This window comes from Leopardus geoffroyi, chromosome B4 (genome assembly GCF_018350155.1).
Source record: "Leopardus geoffroyi isolate Oge1 chromosome B4, O.geoffroyi_Oge1_pat1.0, whole genome shotgun sequence".
Lineage (NCBI taxonomy): Eukaryota > Metazoa > Chordata > Mammalia > Carnivora > Felidae > Leopardus > Leopardus geoffroyi.
In genome coordinates, this window is record NC_059341.1 from 46856672 (window position 1) to 46871731 (window position 15060).

Consider the following 15060-nt stretch of genomic DNA (forward strand, 5'->3'; position numbering starts at 1 on the left):
TATCTCTGCTGCCCACCCCCCGCCTCCTCTCGCCACCCCCAGAAGGATGGGGGGGCCACTCTGGGGTACCTGCCAGAGACCTGGATATCTTCTGAGTCATCCAAACCTGCGCTGCTGTTCCTGGGCAGAAGAACACGCTCCCTGCCGGGGATCCTTGTGAACCAGCAGATTCTGAAGGCCTGGGATGGTTCCCACATGTTGCTGACCACACTGAGGCGGGAGGTTCTAGACCAGTGCCGACAGAGAGAAATACAATATGAGCCATACATGTAATTTACAATTTTCTAGGAGCCACATTTAAAAAAGTAAAATGGACACACATGTTGTGATGCGACAATGGTATCTTATGCGGTGGTATCATCAGAATAAAATGTAGTCCTCCTCAGAGCAATAAAGTTGGGTTCAATGGAAAAATAGCTGACACTGATGAAAATGAAACGAGCTCCAGCGGTGCCTGGGTGGCTCAGTCAGTTAAGCGTCTGACCCTTGATTTGGGGTCAGGTCATGATCTCATGGTTTGTGGGTTCGAGCCCAGCATCGAGCTCTGCGCCGACAGTTCAGAACCTGCTTGGTTTTCTGTCTGGCTCTCTCTCTGACCCTCCCCTGCTTGTTCTCTGTCTCTCTCTCAAAATAAATAAAAATAAACTTAAAAAAAAAAAAAACCTTATTAAAAAAAAGAGAGCTTCAATTCTTTGGTTGCATTAGTCACCTAAGGGCTCGGTAACCACGTGACCAGTAGCTACTGTATTGGATAACACAGCTCTAGACCATTCCCAGAAAAGGCAAGAATGTGCAGAAATTATCATTCCAGCATCTGGAAATCTAGTTGATGTTCACTAATACAATTTTAATAATACATAACGAGGATCTGGGAGCTATTGACACTGAGACGTAACTCTGAGGTTTAAAGAGCAAGGTGGTGTCTTTCCCATTATTCCAGCTAAGAGTCTGGATGGGGGCTTTCTGTCCTGTGAGACAGGTCACCCTCAGTCCACCCCTGAGCTTTGCCTGCGTGCCCCTCACTGGGATTCCCCCCTCTTCTTTGCTACCCCACCTAAATCCTACACAACTTTCAGGACGCGTGATTCCAGTCTCTATTCAGCCCAGAGCCTTCTCTTGTGATTCTAGTTGTCTCCTCTCTCCCTTTCCTCTGAACTTGTATAGCATGTATGATCCGATTGTACAATGGGGAGCTTCGTATTCACTAAGATGCCTAAGTAAATGCCTAAGGGAGGACACCAGATTGAAATTATCTATTGATAACTTGAACAAAAGGAATTCACATGCCTTGTTCTTGGCATGTTTCAACTTGATCAAGATGTCGGTTCTCTCTAAGTTAATTTACAAATTTAATGTAACCCTAATACAAATACCGGTGAGCATTTCTAAAGAGCAAGACAAGTTGATATTAAAGTTCATTTAGGAAAACAGACGCACAGCACTAGCTAGGAGATACTGGAAGGAAAGAGCTCTGAGGGAGACCAACCCTAACAGATACTAAAGCAGGCTGCAAGGCCTCTATAACGAACACAATGTGGTGCTGGTACACAACTAGCAAACAGATCAATTGAATAGAAGAAGAAGTCTAGAAATACACACAGCTCCATACAGACACCCAGTATATGATAAAGGTGATCTCCATAATTACTGGGGCAAAGATGATCTTTTTACCAAATGACATTGGGACACACTTGGATAGCTATTTAGAAAAATGTAAATTGTATCCATTTTTATGCCATATACAAGAATAAACTCTAAACGGACAAGAGATCTGAATGTAAAAAAAATGAAATTATACAAGTACCAGAAGAACGTGTGGGCAAATTACTTCATAATCTGGGTGAAAAAGAGGCTTTCAGACTATGGCTAAAAATCCAGATACTAGATAAGAAAAGATTGATAAATTTGACTACATTAAAAAACAAATAAACAACAAAAACCTTCTCCATGGCAAAAATCACCATAAACAAAGTAAAAAACAGATCATAAACTGGGAGAAAATATGAGTAATACATATGACAGATAAAAGGCTACTCTCCCTAACATAGAAAGATTTTTCAGACATTAAGGGAGAAAAGAGATCAAAATTCCCTTAGAAAAAAACAGGCAAAATTAAGAAACAGGCAATTCAAGAAAAGAGACATATAAGTGGCCCTAAATATATGAAAAGATGTTCACCTTCATTTATAGTCAGAGTAGTGCATATTGGAAAAAAAAACAATGGAATCTCATTTCTCATCTGGCAGACTGGCAAAATTAAAAACCTTGACAATATAACTCTATTGATAAGGCTGTGGGGGAAACAGGCACTTTCATTCATTGCTAGTAGAAATCCAAAATGGTACCAGCCCCTTGGAGGAGAACTGGCAACATTGAGCAAGACTACATGTGTGTTTATCCCTTAACCACAGAAATCCCACTTCTAGGAATTTACCCTGAAGATGCACCTCCAGCAATATGGAAATATATATGCACAAAGTTATTCATTGCAGTGCTCTTTGCAGTCATGAAATATTGGAAACTACCTGAATCTCCCAAAATAGATTAGTTGAATTAACTATGGATACATACAAACAATGGAGTACTGTGCAGCTATATAAAAATTAAAAAACACCAAAATGAGGGAGATTTCAATGAACTGATATAGTATGATTTCTAGGAAATATTAACTGAAAAACTGGAAAGTGCAAAAGAGGATATAGAACATGCTGTCTTTTGTGTGAGAAAGAAGGGCAAATAAAACATAAATATTTGCTTATCGTTACCAAAGAAACAGGAAGATAAACCAAAAAACAATGAAGTTGATTACTTGGTGGGGGGCAGGGATGGAAGTGATTCAGGAGGGAGTGACACTACACCGAGAACAATGTTTTTTGTGTCGTTTTGACTTTTGGAAGCATGTTAATGTTCTACGTATTCAAAAATAAAATTAAAACAAGATGGGAAGGGAAAGAAAAACCTACAACTGAAAACAAACGGGAAACAAACGAAGGCGATTGTATTTCATATAAACACTACAACCACCCTGAAGGGGAAAAAGGAATAGAGCAAATCCAAGTAACTAGTGACTACTTACCTTCTGTCTTGGGTGAAGTTCAGTTGAGGAGAATGGCAGCCACCTCTTGAACTCCTTTTAGTAAATATCCTTAATGCATCTTGTGGTAGATGTGTCAAGCAATTTGGAAACATTTCAGAGGTATTGTGGCACTGGGCAAATGGAAACATGGTTAATGCAGTTGGGAGCTAGAATTTCCATATGGGAAAGTGACATCAAACTATGGAATGGGGGAAGGCAAGAAGGAACCTTATTGGGTGGACTGGAATTAGAGGCATCAGTGTGAAAAAATATATATATATATTTATATTTGTATATATATTATATATATACATATATACATATGTATTATATGTACACATATGTATTATTTATATATATACATATATATTATATGTATACATATATACATATGTATGCATATAAATATATATGGACACCTAAATATGTATACCTGTACATGTGTGTGTGCATGTGTGTATATGTATAATTTGCACCTATGTATTATGTTTGTATGTATATGCATAAATATATGCATATTTTTTCTAGCTTTGTCTACTGAAAGGGCCTAGAAGTAAAGGCTCCCCAGTAGCAATGAGCACCTAGCATTCAAATCTTGGCCTGTAAAACCAAGAGTTCCTCAAAGAAATGGCCAATCCCAGAGATGGGACAAAGTTGTTATTAGATGAACTTTGAACATTATGTGGGAGGGAGGCCGAGGGAGACTGGGCACACACAGAAGAGGACAAGGCAATGTGGCCGTGGAGGCAGAGGCCAGAGTGATGTGGCCACAAGCCAAGGAATATGGCGGCGGCCAGGAATTGGAAGAGGCAAAGAAGGATGCACTCCTGAGCCCCCAGAGGGAGTGCAACCCTACCGACACCTTGCTTTTGGCTTAGTGGAATAACTTTCAGACTTTTGGCCTCTAGAAGTCGGCGACAGTACATTTCTGGTGTTTTAAGCCATCAAGTTTGTGGTAATTTGTTACAGCAGTTTTAGGAAACTAATACAGTGGTAGAAATGGAAATCACTTCAGTCTCCATCCTCACTCCCAGCTCATACACAGACTTGCAGGAAGGCATGTCTTCTCTGTGCCTTACTGCTTTTAATTTATAACAGAAAAATGGAATACGTAGGGATTCTGCGAGTAAAGGAGCAAAGGTCCCCAAAATACAAGCTCTTCATGTAAGCCTCTTCTCCCTCCCATATATGAAAGGTAGGTGGTTCTCAACCTTGCCTTCTTCCCCTGATCCATTCAGACATCACAGGCACAACGTGATCCAAATTGACTATACAAATAATTCTACCTCTTGTCTTTTCCTTTCTTAAACCATTGTTTGGCCGAGAAAGGATCCTACTCAGAGTTTTTTAAAGAAAAAATCCCATTGCCTATACTGATTAGTCATACTCTCCTTAATTAAATTCAATATACTCAAACTCGTCATGAGTAGTAATAATATAATGATATTACATTGTTAATAACATAATACGGTATAATGTGATGTAATACAATATTGGGTAGCTAGTATTTATTGACTACTTGCAACGTATTCTGCTATGGGATTTTTTTTTTGTTCATTGTCTCATTTAGTCCCCGTAATGCAGTCAGGTGGACTCATTAATATTATTTTATCCATGAGCAACCCGAGGATATGACTGTATAGATCACGACCCTTGAATTTCTGGTAAGTTACAGCAGGACCGTAGGTCTCAGAGGGTTTCTGTGGAAGCGAAAGTATCACAGCCTGAACGCACATTTTACCCAAGTTACTAGGATGACTAACAAACATGGCGGAAGTTCAGAGAAGGTGACTCTCTATGGAGGCAAACTGAGAGCAGACAGGGCTTGCAGGGAGGGATTCCGGGGGAGTTTGGAGTCTGAATCATTGGCGATTCCAACGTAACTGCTAGTTTCGAGTGGTAAACGCTGAAACGAGTCTGCTCAAGGTTCCAACCATCTCTGGCACCGTGTGGCTTTGAGAGAGCCCAGGACAGGAGTTTTCTCAAATGTAGGTCATTTCCAGCTTGGCTTTGAAGAGTCCAAACCACCTGCATTCTCTACTGGGTAAAGGGTAGAATTTTTGACATTTGGATGCGATGCTACTCATGTAGCAAATAACAATTTAAAAAACACATGGATTGCATTCTTGCTTACGATAGGTCTCAAGGCTTATTATAATATTCTGGCTTTCCCTCTTCACGTATGTAGTGGCTGATACTGTGGAAAGACGATGGGATAGACTGTTAAGTGGAATGGGTTGCAGGATTAGTGCCAAAACTCTTAGGTAAGTTGTTGATACTCTGGATAAATCCATTTCTTCATCTTTAAAATGGGGTTAATAAAACCTTTCCTACTTACTTCATAAAGGTGTCATAAAGCTAAAATGGAAGACTCTAAGCTTAGGAGCTTTGGATTTAGACAGACCTTGGTTCAAGTCTACTTTTTCCTTATAAGCTGCATGAGTTTGAGTCGGTTTATTCAAAACTCTCTAGTCCTCAGTTTCTGTATCTGAAGAGTGAAGCTAAAAACAGCTACTTCATAGGGTCTTAGAAGAAATTAAATGAGATAGCAAATACAAAGCATTTAACAGTGCCAGACACAGAGTAAACATCTACTTAATGGAGGCTGTTATTATTAATAGTCCTAATTGACACAAAAGGCATTTAAAAGGTAAAGGGAAGTGTGCAGCGTATTAGCTATCGTAGTAGTAAATGCAAGGCTGTGAAATCTAAGCACGCCTTTGAAAGTACGCACGTGCATTTTTACTTAATAAGGACAGCGAGCAAGGCAAATATACTTGGTCAAGCAATTAGCCTTGGACGTAGAAGTGTGACCCGACCCCAAGGACGCTCTCCCACTGGAGACGTCGTCCACCTATGTGTAGATTTCGGGTACTCCCAGTCATCCTGGCATTTTGTGAAGCATTTTATGCCATGCGTAACTTGATATGCATCTTCTCCTACTTCCTCTTAAGACTGTAAATTCCTTGAGAATAAAGACAGCATTTTCTCGGTGGCCATAAAGCCCTGCAGGGCTTGGTGAGGACTGCGTGGGTGTTCCGTACATTAGGTACTAATTGGTGTCGGAGTGCGGCAGGGATCGTTATTAACTTTTCCACCCAGTGTGATTCTGGGGAGTTGTGTGTAGTGTGTGGGAGGAGTGAGCAGGGAGACGCTGCTGATTGGCCAGGTATTTAGAGCCTCTTGTGCAGGAAAGCGCACACACTTCTCTTCCTTGGGGCTCACAGCCACAGTGGCATAAATACAAGTAAACTCCAAAGCAAAGCAAAGAGGAGTGGGTAGGCTCCTTCTTTCTTTTTTGAAGTATTGCCTTTCCTTAATTGGGACCAAAGTCTGTGTAAGCTCAGACACTCCCTAGCGTGGGAGCTTGATTAGGTCATTGGGTCACTGTGAGCTTCAGTTTTCTTACTCTTAAAACAGGGGTGATAATATCAGTTTTATCTACTTCACGGGGTTGTTACAGCATCTGATGAGATAGCATACATCAAAGCTAGGCACACAGTAAAGCCTGACACACAGGCTTTTGCACACACAGCTACTATTATGATGTCACTCACCTAGGGGCATGGGGCTTTATTGGTGGCCTCTTGCCCAGAGGGGACAGCTACATTCAAAGCTGCACTGGCTTTCGGGAGGGATTGCTGTACAGAGCACGTTAGCGGATGTGTTCCCTCGGTGGCCTTAGTTCTCTGGCTCGCAAACTGGGCTGTCAAACAGCACAGACCCAAACCTGGTTCTCCAGAAGCAGCAGGAGACGTGCTCAGATATGTTCCCCTCACTCCAACACGTGTATTTGCACTGACTGGTGACTGTTTTGTCCAGAGCCTGTGTAGGCATCTAAGAGGCAACTGGCTGCATTGGGGATGCTGTTGAGGACCTAGAACAGAATTTCCATGTGGGAAGGTAACTAGTCCCGAGCCGTTCTGGCTTCTTGGGGCTTTCAGGGTCTTCTACAAATATGCCTACCCTGAGACCTCCCCTCTTCCCTTCCACATTTTGCCAGGTTGCTCCTTCCCGATTCTTTGCTTTAACTCGTGGTGTTGGGTGACTCACTTTACACTTGGTCCGTGGAGCTTGAAGCCTGAGCTGGCCTTTGATAAAATCAGCTGATGATGTCATATAGGCCTCCTGTCTGTGCCTCCTCAGCCCCTCAGAAGAAGGGATGCTATCAGTTGTCACCATTATCTTATTTTTCGAGGATATTTCCAGAGGAGAGGGGGGCAATTGAAGTGGTTTTTGCCCTTCTCTTTGGTGATCATCAGACATGGAGTAAGACAGAGGAAAAGTCCAGGGGCTTCCCTGCTTGCGTTCCTCATCAGCCCAGTTCCTTTTTACAAGCATGTCAAGAACTCTCATGGATAGAGTCCCTTCCTGCCGCTCTTCCCATCTCATTGCCTTACCTGGAGGACGTGCCCAGGGCAATTACAAGCTCTTTTAGACTTTAATCATAGAATCACTAAACTTCAGTTAGAAGGGGCCTTGGTGGGGCGCCTGGGTGGCTCAGTCGGTTTAGCGTCGGACCCTTGATTTCTGCTCAGGTCATGATCTCACGGTTTGTGAGTTCGAGCTCCACATCAGGCTCTGCGCTGACAGCGTAAAGCCTGCTTTGGATTCTCTTTCCCCCTGTCTCTCTGCCCCTACCCCGCTCACGCTTTCTCTCAAAATAAATAAACTTAAAAAAAAAAAAAAAAAAGAAGGGGCCTTGGAAACATGGTGTCCTCAAGGTTTCATGTGGACACATGCGGACCCTGAGGCTCAAAGAGGTGAAGTGACTTAGGGAAAGCCCCAGAATCAAGCAGGGAAGTGGTGACCCCAACCAGATGTTCTCTGCTCTTTCACACTGCACGGGACTGCAGTTCCTCTTTGCAAAAATCAGCACGTCATAAACTAAAAGGAACTTGAGAGAACTTTAGCTCGCGTCCTCCGATGGAGGCACCTGGTACCTAGACCGCATGAGGATCTCTTTACTTCTTTTTCTTAAATGATTTTCCTTTCAGAGGCCTCTCTTCCCTCCCTCCCTCCCTATAAACTGTAGTTCAAATGGCTACTTTAGCCCTAGCCTGGTGATGTATTTTCTTTAAAAAAGAAAGAGCACGAAGCAAAACAAAGTGGTGCTGCCACACCAAAGGGTGAGACTGTGTCCCCGAACGCTGTTTTCCCCTGGCCTGGTCCCTGCCTGTCCCTTCCACCCTTCCCTCCCGGTTTATTTGGAACTTAGATTCTTTCAGCAAGTTTTCTAGGCCCCAAAGAACACCCTGTTCAGAGAGCTCAGTCACTCCTCCACCCTGCTGCCACATGCTGCAGAATTCCAAGTCAAACAGAACTTTCCTGCCTTTTCCGTTCAGCACAACATTCTGGGCTTGTTTCCTCTGCCGGTGGGAGCGCACAGACAGGAAAGCGGAGCAGGCCTGTGAAGGACTATGCTCCATCACCACAATGGAAATGATGGAAAAGTAGATAAAAAGTATAATCCTTGTAGTTACGAATCATTAACGGGATTACTATCTCAAAAAGTCTTGTATATGTGAGTTTAAAAATGACACCCTTAGAAATGTTTTGAAACCTACACAGGTCATCCAGGAGCTCAGGGTCTGTGTTCCCTCTTTCTGGTGACCAGTATTGTAGACCCAAGTCAGGACCCTTTTGAAAGTGAAAGGATGTGTTACTAACAAGGATGCCGGTGGGCCTCTGGCTCGTACCTAAACACCTTTGCTAAGACTAGGCGGTGCGATTGTCTTTGGACAGCTCTGAGCATTAGCTAAAATTAGCGTAAATTCTTCCCTTGGGTTCATCTGGCAAAGTCTCATCTCTCTTTCCAGGAGAACAGATCAGGTGCATGAGGATAGCCCTCCTGTTTTCTAAGTCTGTTCTGCTCCGGGCTAAATATGCCCTGTTCCTTCAGCAACTCCTTATTGGGTGTAGTATCTTGTTCTTTCACCATCCTGGCTGTTCTGAATGAGCTCCGCATGGTCTGGGCTGGAAAGTGTCTGTCCAGAGCTCAGTGTGGCCCTCCTTCAGCCTCCAGCTATTAGATCTCTCAATCTGTCTTTACACAGCAGCTTCCGAGGCAGACTCGAGGAGCCAATGCTCAGCAGATTCCCCCCTCCTTTCCTTGAGCTTCCTCTCTTGGGAAGAGGCCTGCTCTCTTCCTCTCTTCCTCTCGTGGGTAGGATGGGTGTTCCCCCACACTGAGAGCAGAGGTACAGAGAGAGGAACAGGGAAGGAGTTCTATTCCCACCTGAGCTGATCTTTTATGAAATGGACAGGATTAAATAGCTTTGTCTCCCTGTCAAGAGCTTCGTCTCTGGAATTAGACTACTTGGATTCAAATTCTGTTTCTTAAAAAAAAAAATTTTAACACATTTATTTTTTGAGAGATAGAGAGGGAGCAGGGGAGCGGCGGAGAGACAGGGAGACACCGAATCCGAAGCAGGCTCCAGGCTCTGAGCTGAAGTCGCTTAACCGACTGAGCCACCCAGGTGCCCCCGGATTCAAATTCTGTTTTCGCACCACTTATAAGATCTTCAAATGTGAGCAAGTTACTTAATCTCCTGTTGCCTCAGTTTCCTCATCTGGAAAATGTAAAATTCAAACTGTTGTCTTCAGCATGCTGTTACTGGGATGAGGGTGACTGTTCTCCTGCCCTCCTTTTATTTTCTTGGCACTGAGGGTCATTCTCGCGGAGGATTTCTGCAGCAGCAAAAACGGCGTGTCACCTGAGTGCTTCAGGCTGAACACTCACCTTCTGCACTCTAGATTGTAGTTGCCTCTGTGGGAGGATAATAACACGCAAAGCCTGTCATTAATCCCTTTCAGGCTCCCAGGACCTTTCATCCTAAAGGATTCCAAGGCCTTGAATAAAAGAAGCAAAAACACTCATTAAAACATTACCTTTTGTATGGCAGCTACCACAAGTCGTTCTGATACAGCACTTCATAAAATTGCTCGTTATCTGAAATTTTGGTTTGCAGGGGTGAGTTTATTCCAAATAATCTCTAAATCTCAGAATTCAACCCTGAGCTCCCCCATCTTTCTTTCCCCTGTGGCAAATCGGATACAAAAGGTCTGGAGCATTCCCTAGAGCTCAGTTTCCAAGGGGTTTGGGGAGGGGAGTGGAAGGCACAGGGCAAAAGAGGAAAAGGACAGTATCTGGGGATTCTTGCAAATAACATCACAAAGAGCAAAGAGAACTGGACCTTTCATCTTGAGATCTCAAAGCTATTTATACTCGACATATCTGATATCTGCCACCAGGCATAATTGTACTTAATTTATAGAGAGAGTATTTTGACTTGCCCAAGGTTGTATTTTGACTTGCCCAAGGTTGGAATTTCACCTCTTAGGTGGAAACAAATGACAATAATATATTGGTTTGTGAGACCTGACCCACGTTTTCTGATTTTTAATGAAGTCCGCGGAGTTCATTAATCGAGGATGTGCCGGAGTTTGCCCGATCCTGGGCGGCGTGGTTCGCCGTGCACGGTAGTGGGTGACGTAGGGGTTGTCAAATGTGCAACCGGGAAGGACCAAAGGCTGGCTCTCAGTCTAGTTCACTCGCACTGCAAATGCTTCATGTTCTGGTGAAACAAAGAGATGGGAAAGCTCTGTTTCTGACGGCCCAAGTGAGCACTCTGCCTGGAGATGCTAACCTGGACCTATCTGGGCGGGTCTCATCACAGCACAAGCTTTTAAAGACAAGTGTTTCCATTCTCAACGGCAGCAGGTGTCTGGGTTTTCCTCTCACCCTCCGCCCCACGTGTGAGTGGCCAGGATGGAGGTAGCATTTGATGAAGCGGGCTGTGGTCTCTTACTGTCTCTGACTTCTTGGCACGTTCTTAGCTCTCATTTCTGGTTCTTTTAGGGAGAAAGGAAAGAGAGGACTGAATGAACATTCAGTGAATGCTAATGATGAATCAGAAACATTTCTGATTTCACTTCTTTTCCCAGGTTATCATGTTACCTGAAAGCCGTGTGTGTGTGTGTGTGTGTGTGTGTGTGTGTGTGTGTGAAAATCTAAGTTAAGGAATGTGGTGGGCCATCTGTACTTTAGACCAGAAAGTAGGGCCTCTTGTATTTCTCGACTCACAGGAGATGAACATGCTGAAGTGTGGTCAGATTCTTTTTTTTCCTTCCAAGAATTTATTTAAATCCAAGTTAGTTAACATAGAGTGTAATATTGGTTTCGGGAGTAGACTTCAGTGATTCATCACTTGCGTAAAGCACCCAGTGCTCATCCCAACAAATGCCCTCCTTAATGCTCGTCACCCATTTAGCCCATCCCCTCCCCCACTCACGTCCCCTCCAGCAACCCTCAGTTTGGTCTCTATCTTTAAGAGTCTCCTATGGTTTGCTTCCCTCTCTGTTTTTTGTCTTATTTTATTTTTCCGTCTCTCTCCCTATGTTCATCTGTTTTGGTTCTTAAATTCCACATATGAGTGAAAAATATGGTATTTGTTTTTTTCTGACTTATTTCACTTAGCATAATGCACTCTAGCTCCATCCATCCATGTTGTTACAAATGGAAAGATTTCATTCTTTTTGATGGCTGAGTAATATTCCATTATATACATATACATATACACACACACACACACACACATATAAAACTAATATACGAATATATACCACTAACTATATATATATAATATAAATATATATGTAATATAAATATATACCAGTAATATTCCATTGTGTGTGTGTGTATATACATATGTGTGTGTGTGTGTGTGTGTGTGTGTGTGTATACCACTTCTTCTCTATTCATTCATCAGTCAATGGACATTTGAGCTCTTTCCATAATTTGGCTGTTGATAGTGTGTCAGATTATAACACTGGTAGACTTCCACATTTGGGTGCTTTTTGAGTGCCAATCCTCACTTGCAGGTTTGTGAAATGATATACTCATTCTACTTTGTGCACTGTCATATTCAGTGACAGCATCGGTTTGGATTTGTGCTGGTGACTCTAGGAACACTTTCGTATATTTAGCACAACTAATTGAGAGAGCCTTCTCAACTCATTACTAACCATGTGTCCGAGACGTATAGCCATTAGACTAGGAGGCCACCACCCAGGTACCTCTATCACCCTGTAGGACAACTGTCTTGGAGAAAATAAACTGCCTGGATACCCCGTTGTCTATAATGATAGTAATAGCATAGTCACTATTTGTAGAATAAGCTTGATTTTGGTTCTCATTGCTTTAGTTTTGCTTTTTCTCATAGGAGTTATTGCTTGCTGGCCCTAATAGCTTAGAGCTTAATTTTGTTAACGTCTTTTTGAAGTAGATGGCATGCATTGTGGCTCAGAGATCCCAGGAACAGGGTGAAGATGTGGCTTCTGAGGTTTGACCCTGACTGTTTCCTGTAGGTGGGCAGATGGCTTGTTCCACATGATGAGTTGCTGGAAAAAACTTACGTGAATTATTGCAATTTGCTTTGCATATATAAATACTTAAGCCCGTGCTCAATAATACACTTGATGCAAATATCCTATAAACATATTAACTGCTAAATCAGCCTTTCAGATAAGTTCAATGGGCTTGCCATCCCACGGACAGTTTTTATCAGCCTGCCCTCTTTCCAGGCTATAAAGCCTGTATCACAGAGACAGTAAAACTGATTAAAAACAATTAACATTCTTTCCTATTGACCTTCCTTAAGCTTCTCCTGGTAATAGGTATGTAGAACGATGACATATGAGACTCAATCATTTACAAGTGTTTACTGGGCATCTTTATCATAAAGCTAAGTGTAGATACCTGATCCAGAAGAGGTGGGAAATATGATCCCTGCCCTCAAACACTAATAATCAAGTCAGGGAGCTAAAAGTTATGCTTAAGAAGTAAGCATAAACATTTTTGACAATATGTGCAAATTATGTGACTAACTTCTGTCCTGACACCTATTTGAAAAGGTCAAAATGGAGACAGAGAAATGAGCGGGGACTTGAAGTTGTAGGGTTTGTATTGTTAGTAACACTTATTAACAATGGAGCACATTAGCATTTATGGTGAGCGCTTTTGAGGATCCTTTCACCACCTCTCTGAAAGAGGTGGTGGAAGGAATGTAATTTGTTGAGTAAATCTAGGTGGACCAGATGATACTTGTACCTGAAGTGGGTTTCACTATAAAAGAGGAAGCTTGAGCTTAGGGGACCCAAATCTTTTATGAAGGGCAATAAGCCTTCTTGTATTTTGTTCCAAAGGGACACTCTATCTTCCAAGTCTGTTTGTTACACAAGTGTCTTTGAAAAACTAAGTCTGGAACAAAGAGTAATCAACGCCTCTCTCATAGAGACGTGTGAACTTGAGAGACTCATGGAGAGTTGTCTTCTAATTTGCTTAAGGTTGCCCGGCTAGTAAACATCAGGGCTAGGGTTAGAACCAAAGTAGCCAAGAGAAGTGTAATGATCTCACTGATTCCCTGTCCAAGACATCAGACTCAAATTTGTTCCAGCACCTGGGAACAGCCCTCGTCCTGTTTTGGGGGCAGGGGGGGGGGTTCTGTTGCTGTTCTGGCTCATATGAGGCACCCCTCATAAATGATTTGGTTCCTTCTTTGAGCCAAACCCCAGTCTTGGGCTCCATTCTTTCTTGCCTTGCTCCTCAGGGCTGAAGCGCCTGCCTTGGTCGTCCACCCAGTCCCACAGTCTCAGGAATTTCATCGCTGTATCCTGGGCCACTGTTGGCCAGCATCATGCCTGTATACTTGTGTGTGTGGTCCAATTGTCACACTTGTAGGAGATTCTGGATGCTGACGGGCCCACCAAGACCTTTATCCTGTTACTCACTCCATAGGAATTACTCCATCCATCAGCCCGGTTGGACTTCAAATAGCTTCTCTTATAACGTCTGCTCCTGTGTGCTTGTATGACCCCACTCAGTGTGTTTTATTTCCGGGCCATTGTCCAGTTGCTTACTTGATTTTATTCTAGTGGGGGAAGGAGGTGGGGATGGAGGGAACAGGGATGAACATCATAAGCAGAGTGCTGCCGGGGGATGAGTATCATGGACCAGCCCCAAGGCAAGTGTGATTACAGCCAGGGGGAAGAGTGGCTCAGAAGAGACTCTGAGTGCCATGCTGAAGAATATCAAAGGGACAAGGAGCTGAATCATAGAACATCACAAGACTTCACGGTAGTGTGCACAAACTGGTAAGAGAGAGCATGGGTTTGAGAATCAGACAGCACTGGGTTTGAATCCTGGATCTGCTATGTACTAGAGCATGGCCTTGGAACTTTTGGTCTATGTCTCAGAGTCTCTCATCCATAAAATGGTGGTAATAACATTTATCTCGTGAGGCTGTGATGGGGATTGCTGATAATACAGATACAACATCTAACACAGTGACTTCAAGTTTTAAATGCTCAATAAATGGTAGCTGTTACACATTTATCGTTATGGAATGTTTGCCCTGGAATAGACCTTAGAGCACTAAGAACTAACCCTCTTATTTTAGGCATCAGAAAAAAAAAAGCAAAAAAAAAAAAAAAAACAACAAAAAACAAAACGAAACAAAGCACAGAGTGATCAGCAAAGTAACCTGTTTGTCCACCCTCCTCAGCCAGGGACAGAATCTTACTCATTGAACATTTATTTCTCAAACACTACTTGATAGTGTGCAGTCAGGCATTTATTTGTTGGTGACTTTGCTGCAAGCAATCAGGAGCATTTTTGGGAGACGCAGACTATGGGTTTAATTCAGGCTTACCCTATGGTGGGGGAACTTTCCTCTTTAGCCACAGACCATCTAGATGTAAACAATAAAGTGCTCCTGTGACATAGCCAGCCCCCTGGCTCTTGAGCCCCTTCTGTTCCTCGAAACTGCCTCACTTTTTGCTGCCACTTAGGGCTACTTCATTCAGTTTATTTCTGCTCATCCTACTCATTCCTACTCAGCTTAAATGCCATTTTTCTCAAGGAAGTCTTCCCAGATCCCCCCGCAGCGAGGCGAGGACGCCTGTCACATGCTTCTGCAATGTCC